We start from the raw sequence: 17,887 nt of genomic DNA on the forward strand, positions 1-17,887 counted from the left end.
CACTTAGTTTATTTTTTAGGTTATTTATGAGCACGGCTAACCGTTCTGTCAATTTTGGCAACTGTTATTAAACTGACAAGACTTATCAGCCGGTCACGTAAAAACAATATACGTACCCCATATTTTTCATGCGCACGGTGTGAGGAAAGATGGTCCTCCTTTTTCGACCATGTCCGATCCCAATAGGATCATATTATGGGCCTCCACAGAGTAGAGGTTTTGTATTAACAGATTTTGTTTTTTACGATAAATGGATGTCAGCCACTTGCTCAACCTATTAGGTCCATACCCCGACTCACACACAAATTGAAAAACAATATGTGTACATGCCAGACCCAGGATTCGAACCTGAGACCCACGGCGTGATAGTCCAACGCTTAAGCCGCGCGGCCACCGTGGGTGTGGGTGTGTAATGTATTATTAGTGATTAATTATCAAATGAAAATGATTTATTAGGTAAGGTTTTTTTAAAAACACTTCAACTATTCATAATTATTATTAGTTTGTTATATTTTTATTGTGTTCCTTGACTTAATAGGTACCTATGTGATAAAGTTTATTCTGTATTCTATTCATTTACTAAATAAGTTGGAATTAACTGTATTCGTTGTCAGTGTCTATTTACTATTGGTGAGTGTGCATAGTGCCTGAAAATGCCGAAAGGCGAAACCCTGGTCGCAAAAAAACTACTAAAATTGAATAGTACAAGACTTAAATCCATTAGAATAATAATTTACATAAATTTTAAGTGATGGACTGTGTATGCTATTTTTTTAAAAGGTACTGCCTTTTAACACCGGTGTGTGATTACAATTTATTATCTGTATAGTTAATGCTCATAATATTTTCCTGTTTATTTATGTCACGTTTGTAAATATTAAAATAACACTTTGTCCAAAGTTCAGTTTTTTTAATTTAAAATATTTCACTTGTACACCGTGATTTGGTATTTAAACATATTATGTAATAATTGTTGTTGCTATAAAAAAGAAGGCTTTTGGTCACGATTATGTTAACATTGGTAGGGTCGCGTGTAACGTTTCTCGAGATCCTCTGCCATTTTCATATGTCCTAATACTCCTAATGATGACCATTGGGTGATGGAAACCCGGGCCAAGGTTCACTTCGTGACATCAATGTACAGTGGCGCACCCAGGATTTATTATTGGGGGGGGGGCAAGGAAGACAATGTAAATTAGTCCCATAGGCTCTTTTCTTCTTCATATAAATATTTTTACATATTTTCACAATACACGACGATATTTTTTTATTAAATTGGAGGCATAGTGGTGGTAACCGTTGAGCGTGTCATCAGCGACTGGCGGATTGGAAGTGACTAACAGCGACCATGCTGGACATGTGTACCTAGTATGCTCAAACATTACTTAAATAATATCGGCTGTGCTACCCGCTTGGTCTAGAGCAGTGTTTCCCAAAGTGTGGTACGCGTACCCCCTGGGGTACGGGAAGAGTTTGGTGGGGGTACGCGCTGCACCGGGTTATGGCTACGCCTGGTGCAACAACCATTAATACAACATCCATGCTAGAAGGTTTATCGCATGCGGAAGTAGAGCAATTGTTGGAATTATTAGCTTCAGACGAATTCTTGCAAAATAAATATAAGGAGTGTACTTAAACATCATTTTGGTTGCAAATGCAACATGTGTATCCAGTTTTAAGAGAGAAATTCCTGAAATACATCTTGCCTTTTCCAACTTCATATCTATGTGATGTTGCTTTTTCAGCATTAATTGTAGACATTCAGTCAAAAAAAAGGAACAGCCGTTTGGGTGTGGAACCGCATCTCAGATTAAAATTAATAACCAGGGAACCAAATTATGATGAACTATCGTTTCAACATAAATAATTTCATCCTTCTCATGGTTTATAATGAATGTTATTTTTTATAATATAACTTTTATTTATATTTTATTATGAATGAATTTTATTTTTCATTTATTATTATTTTGTTTATGTACATAAAAAGGAATATATAAATAAATTTTGATTGTTATTAAAGTACTTAAATGCATTTTTCTTTGACGAGGAGTAGTCAGTGTTACGAAAATTATAGAAGAGGTACACAGATGTCGAAAGTTTGGGGAACACTGGTCTAGAGAGCTACAATATTTATGCCGAATTCCACCGAAAAAAATGTTCTTTTGATGTACACCACCACCGACTGTAGTAGGTGTAGTCGTTCTTTTCGCCGAATGTTTATCGTAGATTTTTGGTTTTTTAATATTGAGGTTCCAAAATATTAATTGAAAATGGACAAAAAAAGTATTATTGCATTTAAATTATACACAACCTACTCAATATCATAGTCTAATATCTCGTTTATCGGTCTTTTGTCTATTGCACTCGGTGTACCTACACCAAGGCCCCCACATCCTGAAACGAGCCCTCAGGCTAGGGCAGTGATCGGCAAACTGCGGCTCTTTGGCCCCTTGAGTGCGGTTCTGCCACAGATGCTCTCTGCCATATTTGACATGGCTACAAAGAAGAAGCAAAGAAAATGGAAGAGGATAACCGTAAATGTAATGTTGAATAGACCGAGACTTCGCGTTTATTCAAAACTTAAATGGCTTACCGACCTGTGTTTATGTGTGCGCATTCAAATTTAGAGAGATCTTACGACTAAAAACCCGTAGTTTCGCGCTAAATATTCTGTCGATGATGCAAGGAAGAAAGCAGCTGAGGAGAAGAGTCAAGAAAAACCAAGTTCTGTATTTAATTAGGTACTGAATAAAATCTTTCAACAATGTTAATATTGCAAGTTTTGTGGTTAATAAAAAGATTTCCAAGAGAGGAAATCAAGAGTAAATTGAGAAATCGATTTATTGACAAGAACCTGGAATCGTGCTTAAAATTAAATCAACAACATACAAACCTGACTAACCCAAACTTTACAAGGAGATGCAAGGCCATTATTCACATTGAGTTTGTCAGTCATTGTCATGATTCAATTTTATGGATACCTGACTTACGATTTAATTTTTATTAATAAATAAGATCATTATTACGTATGATATTCAGTTTTATTCAGTGTACCTACCTATAATTTAATTAGGACTTAAAACTTTAACTACAGTTTATTAAGTAAATTAGCAGTGTACCTACTTACTACCTACGTATATAATTTAAGTTTAAGAAATTTGGCTCTCAAAAGAAATCTCAATCGTTGTACTGTTGATATCTGGCTCTATTGACCAATGAGTTTGCCGACCACTGGGCTAGGGTATTTGGCGGGCCCCCTATCCACCGCTTAGATTAAAGGCAGTGTGAAACACTACATTAACGTTTTTCAAATTGTGTTTTATTTCAAATTAAGGGTACTTATACAGTGAATTATTGGCGATTTTCAATATCTACTTTAATAATGGAGCTGTCGAGTATCGATACATAATAATCAGAAATTATATTGGACAATTATATTATTTAAAATGTTCATAGTCATGAAGTATAGTAGCGCCACAGGCGACTTTTTTTACTATTAAAGCTAATTTATGATGTGTGTTTATCTCACTTATCTGGTGAACCCGACACGCTGGCCCCCCCACAGCCCGGGCCTCCAGGCTAGAGCCCTGTCAACCCTCCCCAGTCATGACGTATACCACTCCGGAATTCGGGTGGACACCGAGAATTTTTTGACAGTTCATTAGGAAACGGGTTTCTAAAAAAACTGACATTAGTGTTTCTAAATTTTCGTGTTAGAAATTAAAATCTAATAAATTTTACTAAAAAGAGTGCTGGAGAATTACAAATCATTTTTGCCGTGTTATTTGTCTAAGCCCAAGGTATAGTTTATTGGCTTTCGATTTCAATGTGTAAAATCATTCTGATGAATTTCATATTTTGGGTGCGCCACTGCCAATGTATATCAGTGGCGAAGTATGGAGGTAAGCTGTCAAGATCTGACATAACAGCGCACATTACATTTTTTGAGTCATACGTATTTGCTTTCATTGAAGTAAGATTAAGCACAATAATTTACAGATGGTGATGGTTAGTTTTTTAAAAATTAATTAAACCCTGCCTAAACAAAACCATAGGTACTAGTTCTGGTATACTTTGGGCGATCAAAACCTGCGTTTGAAAAATTTAGTAAATCGCTATTTCGACCATCTTTGCTTAAACAGATGACTGTCCAACTATTTTCGTTAACAATAATAATTTATTACAAATCAAAAGTAAAACATAGCATATGCCCTATTTAATGGTTTAACTGAAACGTGATAATGGCTTTTGTGATGAAACATAATAATTATTATTGTCTTCAATTATTATAAACCTCTAATGAATAAATTGACATGGGATATGGGACAAATATTAATATCCTAAACTGCAAGAATATGTATTTTTGTGTATGAAGTGTCTAAATATTGTAAATTTACAACATACCATTGATTGAATTAATTACCAACTCAACATTCACAAAATTTATTTATTTATTTATTTATTTATTTATATATAATTTTACTCATAAATAAACTTACATAAATATAGCCTCAAATCTTAATGAATAATCATAATAATATAATAAAAGTTGCAACATTATTTGGAACACCCGAACGTCGCCGCGCAAAATAAATTATGTTGCATCGCCGGGCAAAACTTCCGTCCCACGCCAAATTAATGCGTTACATTTGCGCGCGTCACACGCCAAAAATACACTCTGATCTGTTTTGGAAGTATAACTTCAAAAACCACACCCCACCCAAAAAATGTGCAATATTATCATACACCAGGGTTGGCGAACCTTTTTACGTACGCGTGCCAAAAATTCCTAAATATTATTTTTCGACTGTCTAACGTCCCGAGTAGTTTTTACGGGCTAGAATTACTACTACCAGCTTCACCAAGTTTTGGTTTCTTATTTGGTGCAGTAATTTTTGTGGGTAGAATGACATTGTTTATTAATGTATTAATTAGTTTGGTTCTTTACACACAAATTGACAAAAGAATTGCTCCGATCAGATGAGATATTCTCTCGCTACAGTGGTCTCAAGTATTTTAAATCGATCAAAATTTGAGGTTTGCGATGCGGCATCCCCCGTCGCCTGATGAGGTTAACGCGATAATATTATATGTGACGCATAACGCCTAAGGACCGACCAATGTAATTATATATTTACATTAAACGTAATGTTTATTCTTGAAGAGTATTTCCCTGCTATTTTTTATGCAATGCGATCTGTCATTTATTATTATTATGTATTTTTTTCTCTTTAAACGCTTGCTATGCAAAATCATCTCACGTGCCACAGGTGGCACGCGTGTTTAGGTTCGCCACTACTGTCATACACTATCACCGTAGGACAAGGTTTTTTGAATTGTTTCTTTATTGAAACAATGTATCGAAATCTCATTTAAACTCTTTTGTTAAACATGTATACACAGTAAGTATTATATGTGTATCATACATTATACATGCCTACATATACGACGATTACATTGTAAGTATGATTATCATTCTGTAATAACTCACTCATCAAAATTACAATTTGATTACATGATTGATAGATTGAAAAATCCAGATATTTTTTTTTAATTCTGGCAATTTGGTGATTAATCGCACAGTTGACCAAAAAACACTTAACCAGAATCAACAAATTAACCCGGCTTATAGGTACAACACTCTTGTATGGTTTGCGTCAAATATGAAATACGTTTTGCTCATTGTCATTTTCTACCATTAATAATTATTAATGGTTTTAACTATAATTGGAAAGCCATTGAATAATTTAAAACAAAAAACATTATGTATTATTATTTATTTATAGTACCTACGTAAGTATTAAGCACGTCAATATCCTGAAGCGGGCCGGACCGAAGGACAGGATCTTTGGCAAATGCCCGATAATCTCGACGATCCCTACGTAAACTCTGACATCTAACAAAAAAGCACTTTTTAAACTATTTTCTACCAAAATACTTAAAACAACTTCCCCCTTGATATAAAATTAAGAGGGAAAAAAATCTCACTTAATTTCGGGAAAAAAGTACGTAAAAACGGACAAATACTGTAATTTTATTAAATGAACCGCGTAAACACGGATATGTTAATATGTCCGTATTTACATCGGACACCAAACAATCACTTCCGTTCACATAAACAGATAAATGCCAGTTGTGTTTATGTACGTCGTGCAGGTGGCCAGTTGTCTTTATATACTACGTGAAGGTAGCCATTAACAAAGTACGTTAGAAACGCACGTGTATTATTTTGACTGTTTTAGTTCGTTATATAAGAGAATAGGTATTTTTAAATGAACGGTCACATAATGTTGAAAAAATAAATGTTGAAAAAAAGTCGAAAATAAAAAATCTGAAAACCATCGTAAAAATCCCCAAAACAAGCATGGCCTTCATAAACTACAAAAGATGTTGTTTATTGTAATGAACGCTGGTAGGTACCTACGGACTTCACAAACCTTGTATTTGTCAACCATATGCGTGGATAATTTTCATTATTGTCGGCGAAAACAACAATAAGGTAGGTACTTAGATACTTAAGTAGTGACATAAACGTAATCCGTCTCCGGCGGCATCCTGTCCGATCGGATTTTATTGCTTAGGGTCGAAATGTTTTTAAACGATCGACACATTAACAGTATTTTAGCTAGGTATATCCGATAAGTTGCTGGTTAAAACAGTGAATAAATGTATGGAGAAAATCATAAACCAAAATGTCAACGAATGTTTCCTCATTACATCCAAGATGTCGCCATGTCAGAGATCGTAATAACCGAGTTCGACTGTAGTATTATTATTGTTTTATTCGCTGAATGATACCATTCCCACTGAGGAACAGTCCAAATTATTTAATAGTCATCTTCAGAATAAAGAAAACACTCGCCAATTAAGAAATGATGATAGAACAGATAAACATCTACATTATTATTGATAAAAAAGATTTTTTAAATAAAAAATGTTAGTTAATAGGAAGATAATATGCTTCTAAATAGTTAAAATTATGAGGATTTCAATAGTAATAAGTACAGTTGCTAATAACTGATATGAATTCTTTCCCACGTAAAGTGAGACATGTGGTAGATGTCTCATTAACGGATTTTCGTAAGTCGACGTAAAGTCGGACAACTACAGTTCTAGCAGAACTCTGCCATTCTGGGCAGTGTTGACCTGTATGTCTCTGATAACTATCTTATAAAAATAAAGAGCATCAGTTGTTTATTCTCCCAAGGTGCAGAACCAACCTGCCACTGGTAATGCCAATTGGGAGGGCGATAACTATGTTCAACGAAATTGCTTCGGGTGTTGATATATTCCACCTACGTGAGAATGAGTTTAGGTGGACGTTGTTTTATAAATTCTTAAAATAGGGTCTGCTTAACTCATCCGGTATACTTCCTTGTAACTATCTAATTTATTTACTCATCTATCTCTTTTTTTATGTAATACTGTTATATTTATATACTTATCTTTGTTTCTAAATGTCATGCTGTGAACGTCTTAAACTTATAATTTGTTATGTCCACAATATGTTAAAAAAATAAATAAATTGAATTGAATTAAGAAATGATGATAGAACAGATAAACATCTACATTATTATTGATAAAAAAGATTTTTTAAATAAAAAATGTTAGTTAATAGGAAGATAATATGCTTCTAAATAGTTAAAATTATGAGGATTTCAATAGTAATAAGTACAGTTGCTAATAACTGATATGAATTCTTTCCCACGTAAAGTGAGACATGTGGTAGATGTCTCATTAACGGATTTTCGTAAGTCGACGTAAAGTCGGACAACTACAGTTCTAGCAGAACTCTGCCATTCTGGGCAGTGTTGACCTGTATGTCTCTGATAACTATCTTATAAAAATAAAGAGCATCAGTTGTTTATTCTCCCAAGGTGCAGAACCAACCTGCCACTGGTAATGCCAATTGGGAGGGCGATAACTATGTTCAACGAAATTGCTTCGGGTGTTGATATATTCCACCTACGTGAGAATGAGTTTAGGTGGACGTTGTTTTATAAATTCTTAAAATAGGGTCTGCTTAACTCATCCGGTATACTTCCTTGTAACTATCTAATTTATTTACTCATCTATCTCTTTTTTTATGTAATACTGTTATATTTATATACTTATCTTTGTTTCTAAATGTCATGCTGTGAACGTCTTAAACTTATAATTTGTTATGTCCACAATATGTTAAAAAAATAAATAAATTGAATTGAATTGAATTGAATACCAAAAGAATATAATTTAGAAAGAAAGTAATAATGAGTAAACAAACTGTGTATAGTATTCATAATATTCCCTGAATTTCAGGTGTCTAGTAATAAAAACATAGAAGTTCAGTAGAAAACAAACTATTTTTACTTCAAATAGTTCTCCTGTAAAATTACGTTTTTGTAGATGTCCGAGTTTACGTAGAGACCGTCAATCTATCGCTAAGGTTAAGGACAGCGTTTCCCAAATGATATTCCGCGGAGCTTCAGAGTTCTGCGAGGTAAAACTAAGGGTATTCCATGTGTTTTTAGCGTTCTTTTTATTTTGTGTTAAGCAAGCGAAGCAATTTGGTTGAACAGAGCTATTGCCTTTCCAATTGGTATCACCAATAGTAGGTTAGTTCTGCACCATGGGATAACAAACAACTGATGCTCCCGATTTATAAGTCAATCAATACTACCAAAATAGCAGAGTTCTCATTTACACCGCGTAGAAATCGGAAAAAATACGTGTCCAAATAAAGATAGGTACCTATGTATCTTCTAGCGTTTAAACTACATACAGTATATAAATCAAAGTAGGTATTAATCACCTTAATTGCTAACCGATGTCACGGATCACTCCAAGATTTTTGTTAACTTACTTGAACTTTACTTTGCCAATAATTTATTAATTAAACTATTTTATTTTGTCAACGAATAATTCACAAGATTTTAGATTGTAACATTATTTTTATTGAACATACATAATTTGAAAACACAGAATTAGACCTGTGTCTCTCGGGATTCGCGCCCACACACATTGAACACAATGCTATAGGCACCTTATCTAATTGCGACAAAATATGTTAACTAATGGGTCTTACAATACTCTCTGAAGCGCATTGCATTTTACGATATTGATGTCCTGTTTGTTACGCCTGCCCAATCTATTATCTATATCAAGTTGGAGTTAATGACAATCATCCAAGGTGACAACTTCCAAGAAGAGTTTCAAGTCATCAGCGAACAACAAAAGAATAGTATTTTACAACGTTTTTATTAGGTCGTATTCTTGTTTGTCCGGTGGTTGTTTATCCAGTACAAATCTTGCAATCCATTTTTAACTCACTTCCCGACTAGTTAGATATTTGAAGCTTTTAGAATATATCAGAACACGATGCCAATGCATTCTTTTAATACTTTTAGTCATCTTTAAGTAGAATTGAATTCATTTTCAGTTAATTCTGTTTTGTATGAAAAGTTATTTCGGAAGAAATCCGTAAAAAGTAAAATACTATTATTGGTTGCTAGGGGTCCGGGGTCCTAGCAACTAAATTATTAATATATACGTGCGTTACTATGGAAATCAATATGAAATGTCAAAATGACAGTATTCTATATTTATTCTGTATTTCTATCAAGTACATTTTTTTTTGATCGTTTAAGCTAGTTAAGTCAAGTTTATATGATTCAACAGAATTTAACGTTGTATATAAAAAGTTTTTTTTTATCTTGTAATTATTTAGTGGATCATTTTTTTGTCATTTATAAAAGTCGTAAACAACAATGACCCCAAGTTTAAGCCGTGAGGGACACCAGAAAATGTATTGAATGTGTTGTTGGCGATTCTTAAAATAACTTCCGAATAACATCAAAAATCGATCCGACAATCCAATTAGTTGGAGTTTTTCCAAAAGGATGTCGTGATCGACAAAGGCTTTTGAGAAGTCATTGTAAGAACAGTCAACTTGATAGTGGATATCCTAACCATATTATACATATTATATAAATAAAGATTTATTATATATTAGTATGTTTAAATAAATATGTAACTATCGCAGTAATGTGAATAACGTATTTTTTTTTAAATAATATGTAGGTACCAAATGTATTTTTTTTTTAAGTTAAAGTGTAAAATCACTTCCGCTATGCTATGACAAAAGTTAACTACGGTTTGTTACTTTCCGCATTTTTAGCAGTAGGTACCTATGGTTGTTTTTGTTTTTCATGTATTTTGCCTGTTTAAAACCGTGCAGAGAAAATGTATTGAAACACGCGAAGGCCGGACCATTAATTTTCCTCGGGCACTATTTGAAAAATGACCATAAAAAAATTTTCAGTTCATATTTTTAGTATTACAAAATGCAAAATTTGATATCTGGGGAGGTAGATTAAAAACAGGTATGTATTCTTCGTCGGGACCTCGAGCTAGGCTTTAATCGACACGTGGACCTAACATCTTCATTTGTTCTGCAGGAAGCTCTACCTCGTCATCTGACCAAATACCACGAGTTTTCCAGGTTGACATCACATAATGTCGTATAAATTGTAACAATATTAATTAATTAGAACAGGCGTTACCAAAAATCTTTAAATAACATGAACAAAAAAAATTGACGTTATTTAGTCATGTACATAAAAATATCGCATTTTAAATAGATTTCTTTAATTTCTACAGTGTCACTGTCACTTTCATTGTATTATAATATTACATATCGACTGTAGAAAGGAAAAAGGATGTAACCTCAGTTATTTCAAAATAAGTTTTATTGGATAATAACGTTGAACACGACTAAATACACGTTGTGTTCAAAGGATGTAAGCTGAAAATGCCGATGTATTATCTAAATGTAGCTAGCAATTGAATTGGAGTGAAGTGGGTAAAAACGACTTAACCATCATTTTTGATGGCATTTATGTAATTAGCTCAATAATTAATATTAAACTGGGAATATAAAAACCAAATTATTAATTATCATGCACTTCACGGTTATATATATACACGGTAAATAATAAAAAAGTAGCAATAATTTATCTACATAATCAGGCCTCGAAATGGACCTGAGCGTCTCGTGGAAAAATAATTTTACCGTCTGAGCTAGATAGGCAATATAATAGAATATCTAACACATTTTTATAAAATACACTTGATAACTATGTAAATATCTTCAGAAAATTGTCGAGCGCTCCGGTTCGTTAACTTTTCTATTTCGAACGCTGACATAATAATATGTTTTGGTTTAATAAATATAATAGATTGCAACACAGGTAGAAAAGCTTGTTCAAAATATTAGATTATATTTTCATATTTTACAAAAATATTAGTGCTTACATCAATGAGGCAAGAGAACTTATAGCTACTATTTACTCATAATACATGGGAAGATAGAGGGCAGCAGAAGCGTGGGTAGAAATAGATTATATCGGCGACGAAGCCTCCGTAAGCAGAGCGTTGGAGGGGACCTTTTTTGAGTTGCTCCGCTCCGGGACCTAATACTTGCTCCGGCTCCGCTCCAGGGTATGCTCAGCTCCGGGTAAAAAGTTTTAATAAGTGTTGTATATATAAAAATGTTTAAAAAAATAAAAAAATAAGTAAGTAGTTTTAAAATAGTCGCCATTTTCATTATTAATTATATTAAACAAAATTGCAAACTACAGCAAATCGTCTCTCATTATTTGCCTCTTCTGTCAAAAAAGTTAGGTTATTTATCACTCGGCAGTGTTGCCGTATTTCAATTGATTCCAGTGTCGCAAAGACGTATCAAAATATACTATTTTCATTGGATTTTAGGACGAAAATGCGATAATAAAAAAACATCCGGAGCAGTGGAGCACTAAAAATTTTCGGTGCTCGGGCACCGGGTAAAATCCCATTGCTCCAGTGCTCCGTGATCTGTCTGTAAGTGACATAATTATTTCTAAAGCGTTTAGATATGACTGACCCAGCTTAGGGAGGTGTACTGTATGTTTATCACCAACCTTCGATAGAAGACGTTCTAAAATCATCATCTGCCTCTCAAAATATTTATAAATATTTTGATTAAAAAGAATAATTATAAAACAGTTGTTTTTTAAATAAAAATACTGTGGCGGGAAAACAGTTAATAATAATAATATTTACTTAGGTATTGAAAACATATCGATTATAAATAAATAGTACTTACGCAAGTAGCTACACACAACACAACAATAAGGACTAACCGTAATGTTAGCCGTGTAAATATATTACAAAACAACACATTTATTAGTTTTGTATGTAACAGTTTTCTCGATGAAAATCAGTCCATTTTTCCAGCAAGGCCGATTTTCCTTCGATGTTGAAAATGCCCACAGTTTTTATTCACAGAATTTCGTACATTTTACGCGCAGCTGTCGTCAGTGTTGCCAGTCATTACTTCTCACCATACATAGTATTTTTAAATAAGCGACTATATTCCGAACAATCCAACCGACACTAAAAATAAATTTAAATAGTTTATAAGAAAATATAAGTTGACAATGAAACTATAAATGTCAGTCTTTCTTTACCTTGTATTTTAATAGTAACGTAAATTAAATATTGGTGAAATAGTTAACCAATTTTGTTCAGTGTTTAAATTTTATTTTATATCTATTGGTACCTACTTAACCAATAAAACTAAAGCGAGCATAGAGCAAGCACAAGGTCGTGACAATTTATTCAAGCCAGGGCCCTTTCGCACGAGTTTTGTCACGTCAGACCTGCATAGCGTAAATCGTTCTTGTATCATCCCTGTAATCCATCTGGACGCGAAGCGCCTCGTTATGATCCCCCCTGACCATGTCCGATCCTAATAAGATCATAATGGGCCTCCACAGAGTGAAGGTTTGTATTAACAGATTTGTTTTTACGAGAAATGGATGTCAGCCACTTGCTCAACCTATTAGATCCATTCTCTGACTCACACACAAATTGAAAAACAATATGACGTGTACTTGCCAGACCTAGGATTCGAGCCTGGGACCCACGACGGTATATGGGCCGACGCCCAAGCCGCGCGTCATTCGTCTAACCACTCTTAACATATTATTATGATGTTGAAAGCACATTTTTTTTTTGACAAATTCAATAATTTTTATTGTTTTATTTTCTTTCTTCATCTGGCGTCATATTTATTAACAACGCCTGGCAACTCTGGCTGTCAGTGTTTCCACGACTTTCGTGTCGTTCGGTCGTGTTGCTGTGGGTCCGCGCTCTGTATTCTCCACAACGTCATGTCTTTGTGATCAATGTTGTAATCAAATCAGACGAGTTCGCCTGTTGGAAGATTTGTAGACCCGTGTATCTATTTCGGGCGAAGTTTTTTGGCTGGTGATTTTGGATTTATTGTCTGCTGGCTTTGGAAAACGTCAGGTGTGTTTGTGTTTCATTTATAAAAACCCAGAGGAATGACTTTCATCTGAGTGTCTGAGGAGATGAGGTAATTGATCGCTACAAACGATTCGCTAAAGTCTGCCAGGATGAATTTAATACTTACCTACATCATAGTATCCAATAATGTATTTATCACTAATATGAGTAATAGCATTGCTCCTCTTTAATATGCGTATTGATTTTATAGATATAATTTACACTTGTTGTTTTTTTTTATAATACATAATAAAACAATGCATGTTTATGAAAGACTTACGTTAATATGTATTAGAATAAAACACTAGTCTAATATTAAATAAAATAACTACGTTTTTAAAACATGACAGTCCATTTATCTAGACATTGGGGTAAACTTTGCGTCGTAATATATGGGTAAGTCCATATTATTATAATTACGATATAATGATATTAACATTTTTATACCTATAGTAGATTCCAATTATTATTCTATTCTGTTGATTACAATGGTATGAAAGATTCTGGATGATAACAATTGATTTTTATAAGTATTTAAAATAAATAATTAAACTATAATAATATACCAAATTTGTAAGTATACTTTTTTTAATATAAACTTACTTTATATATTATTAATATTATTATTCGCGATCCAGGTTTTGTCCAACGCATATTATTTTTGATTGTACGCGAAATAACCCTGGTATGAATAAAAAAAGGTTGGATATATCTACTGCTAGATGAAGGCTTCTCCAAGTTGACTGTATTTCTATCAGTCCAGTACGTCGCCACGTACTGCCACATACCTATTTCGTAGAACCAGGTCTAGGTCTAGCAGTGGCGAAGGGTGGAGGTAGGCTGTTAAGATCCGCCATAAATAGTGCACATTAAACTTTGTTAGTCATACGTATTTGTCTTTATTGAACTAAGACTACAATTTATAGACGGTGTTTAGTTAGTTTTTAAAAGTAAATTAAGCCCTGCCTAAACCAAACCACAATAGTTATGGTATACTTTCGGTTACATATTTCAGAAATTAATCCTAATTGTTAATTCAACATCAATTGACATTGAGCACACAGCTCCCGAAAACAACAGTAGCTACATACCTATTCTTATTATCTTTTTTTACGTTAATGTGTTATTTTATAAGAAATTAAAATGAATATCATAAACAATCCTTGCATTATTTATTATTTTGTATACCTAGATATTCTGTGATGTGTTTATATAATAATATGCAAAGATCGATGAGTACGTACCTAGCCTTTTTAAAAATATCTTTATCACTTTTGGTATTCATTGACCACAAAGTGGTATGTCATATTAAGTATATACTTACTTAACAATTGTTTTACGACACGTGTTTCATTTTATGTGTGGTCAATGCTAAGCGATAAATAAATTTTGTAGTGGTACCTGCCACCAAATAAACGTTTAATTTTTTGAAAAAAGGAATGAATTACATAATATTATTACCTACGTGGTTATGAATACGATTTTAAACAAACGATGCCTACATAGTTTATTCGTTTCTTTGTCGGCGACAGTTTTTCATGAAGTACCTATGTAGGGTCGCTTCGACAGAATATTATAAATTATAATATGTATAACATTTTTGAAAATATGCGCGCCTATTAATTAAATACAAAAAAGTGTTATAATAACATTAAATGACAGTTTATCGCACAGGCAATATTTTAGATAGGGGGGGGCTTCAAACCGCTCAGCATGTCGAGACTTCAAAACCGTAACTGTTCTTTCCAGGATTCGATATAAAATTCGTAGTAGAGGTACTAATACATGTCATTACAAACAACATTCTTCGTCGGGACTCGGGACCTCATGACTGAGGATTGTGGTCCAGACGATTTGACCACGGCACAAATTTTTCAAATTCCATTTTTTTTTTTTTTTTTTTTTTTTTTAACACAGTAAACATTACAAATTATTATTTTAAGACGTTCACAACATGACATTTAGAAACAAAGAAATAATATTAAAATAGTATTATGTAAAAAAGAAATAGATCAGTATTAAGTTATTAAACAGTAGAAAAGTGTAAATACAAAAAAATATATAAATTAGATACAAGGAAGTACACCGAATGAGCTAAGCGGACCCCATTTTAAGAATTAATAAAACAACGTCCACCAATAATCATGCTCACGTAGGTGGAATTTATCAACATCCGAAGCGATTTGGTTGAACAGAGTTATTGCCCTCCCAATTGGCAGGTTACTTCTGCTCATTGGGAGAACAAACAACTGATGCTCCCTATTTCTAATTCTCGATTCCCGCGCACGCAGGCAGCAGGGCATTTGTCAATGTGAAACCTGTGGCACTCTTGATTTGATTTGTCCAGCTGACGAAGCTCTTCCTCGCATCCTCCGATCTTCGACCCAACAGATCATCAAGAGATTTTCGAGGTCGTAATCTTCTCTGCGAACTATTTCATCAAAAAACTGACGAGTCTCGAATCTGGCGTTCGTTGATAAAAACAATGACATCGGCAAATTATGCCAATTCGTAAAACTAAGTTTTTTTTACATTGTTAGTTAAATAGGGGTAATTAAGCAAATTTATTATGGTAATTATGTTCAGTGTTTACATAATGGATACCGGATTGATACCTTTATCAATTCTCTATACGTTTCAACATATCCTTGAATCGGGTGGCATTGAGGTTAGATAATACTGCAATCCCCATTAATGAAACGATTGTATGACAAATCAAATTATATGTAACTAGGTATATTGTTAAGAAACATTTTTATAAAACACTTGGCTGTACAATAATATATTGTATTGATATTAATTTCCCACGATGGGGTGGTGGCAGACCACTTGTCTCTGCGACCGTGGGTGCAGGTTCGAAGAAAAATTACTTGTTTTTCTATGTATTCGGTTCAAGGCAAAGACCCAGGGGTGGATTTACCCACACCCTGAGTATGGCAATGAGCAGGGTCCTGCGCTAACAGGGAATCCGCAGATCTCAAAAAATATTAAGCAATGACATTATTAAGGTGACGCATCAGTGAAACGCCAAATAATTTTCAACTGTACGGGCGACGAAATTTTGGACTCGCTGCCATTCACTGAGAGAATGTTGACCCAGGAACACGTCACTTTGCTGCGTGATGGCGACGGGTCAATTAATTCTAAAATCGTGTAAAGATGACTAAAAACGTTACCCATTTACTTTAAAAAGAAAACATGTCAATGAATATATTATTATTGTTACTAATAGAACAATAAACAGAACATAAAATGGACGTATGTTGGATTTATATGACAATTAATATTTCGTTTGACAGGCGTCATTTTCACCCGCCACCCGCAATCCGCGCATCGCCTAGCGACGATCTTTTTAGACCGTGCCTCAACTAATGCATGGCCTTAATGGACAATGCACTCAATATAGTAGCTAACAAGTAAATTCGCGCATAGCGATATTCGCACATGTATAGGTAGACGTCACGCAATTTCCATTATGCGATATCACGCATCAGGAATTTATAGCAATATCACCTTTATTGTAATGGCATTAGAACAGTGTTTTTAGTATCAATGTTCATTTGAGCAAACGATATTGAACCGAACCATTCGGCAGACCCGACAAAAATCATCGGGAATTTATAGCAATATCACCTTTATTGTAATGGCGTTAGAACAGATTATGCCATTCGGCAGACCCGACAAAAAAGTGAGTGTCATTTTTTTTTACAGATGCTTCGTCCATATTAATGTCATTGATATTAAGCAAAAATAGTCGCTTAAGAAATATTTCATATTCCCTTTTATTTTAACGCAAGTGAAACTTAGAATACTTATAAATTATTAAGAAAGATACCTAGTTTAAAGTTTTCATGTCCTTCGCAATTTTTGTGAGTAGGTTTCAATTAAAATTTAAATATGTATGCCTACAATATATTATGTTTTCTACGGGCGGCTCCATTGGTAGCATGAGTAGGGTTTCAGACTGGTTCAATCAGGCCCTGTAAAGAACAACTGGGTTGCACAAATAGGTGGCAAACATTCTTCGTACAATTAATATTATGTTAATATAACCTTCACTCTTGTCTTTGGAGATCCGTGGTCATATGCATCACGTATCACTATTACTAAGTAGCGGTAGTGAAGAGTGGAGGTAGGCTGTTAAGATGCGCCATAAATAGTACACGTTAAACTCTGTTAGTCATACGTATCTGTTTTTATTGAACTTAGACTACAATTTACAGATGGTATTAGTTAGTTTTTAAGAACCAATTAAACCCTGCTTAAACCAAACCATAATAGTTTTGGTATATTTTGGGCGAACGACAAAATTGTGCACACTTTATCATTCATACTTATTTGTTTTCGTTGGATTAAGAATACATATTACACATATTGTTGGTTTATTTTTTTTAATTCATTAAGACCTGCCTAAAACCAAACTGTAATAGATAAAAAAAAATATCTATAAAATATCCGAAGTTATGTATATAATTTAATTGCATAATTTTAGATATTTTAGTGTGCACTATTTATGGCGGATCTTAACAGCCTACCTCCACCCTTCGCCACTGCCAAG

The 17,887-nt window shown here is 33.7% G+C and overlaps 1 protein-coding gene across 1 annotated transcript in view; it reads left to right on the forward strand.

Annotated features, from left to right (window-relative positions):
• The first annotated feature begins 13,122 nt into the window (after window positions 1–13,122).
• The window catches only part of Atet (ABC transporter expressed in trachea), a 119,693-nt gene continuing 114,928 nt past the window's right edge, over window positions 13,123–17,887 (forward strand). Inside the window, exon 1 of the mRNA XM_085958196.1 lies at window positions 13,123–13,399. The gene's annotated coding sequence lies outside the window, so the exon portion shown is untranslated. The remainder of the gene's footprint in view (window positions 13,400–17,887) is intronic.

This window comes from Rhyacophila brunnea, unplaced genomic scaffold (assembly GCF_057557595.1).
Source record: "Rhyacophila brunnea isolate RB1 unplaced genomic scaffold, BYU_Rbru_1.0 scaffold_11, whole genome shotgun sequence".
Taxonomy (NCBI): domain Eukaryota; kingdom Metazoa; phylum Arthropoda; class Insecta; order Trichoptera; family Rhyacophilidae; genus Rhyacophila; species Rhyacophila brunnea.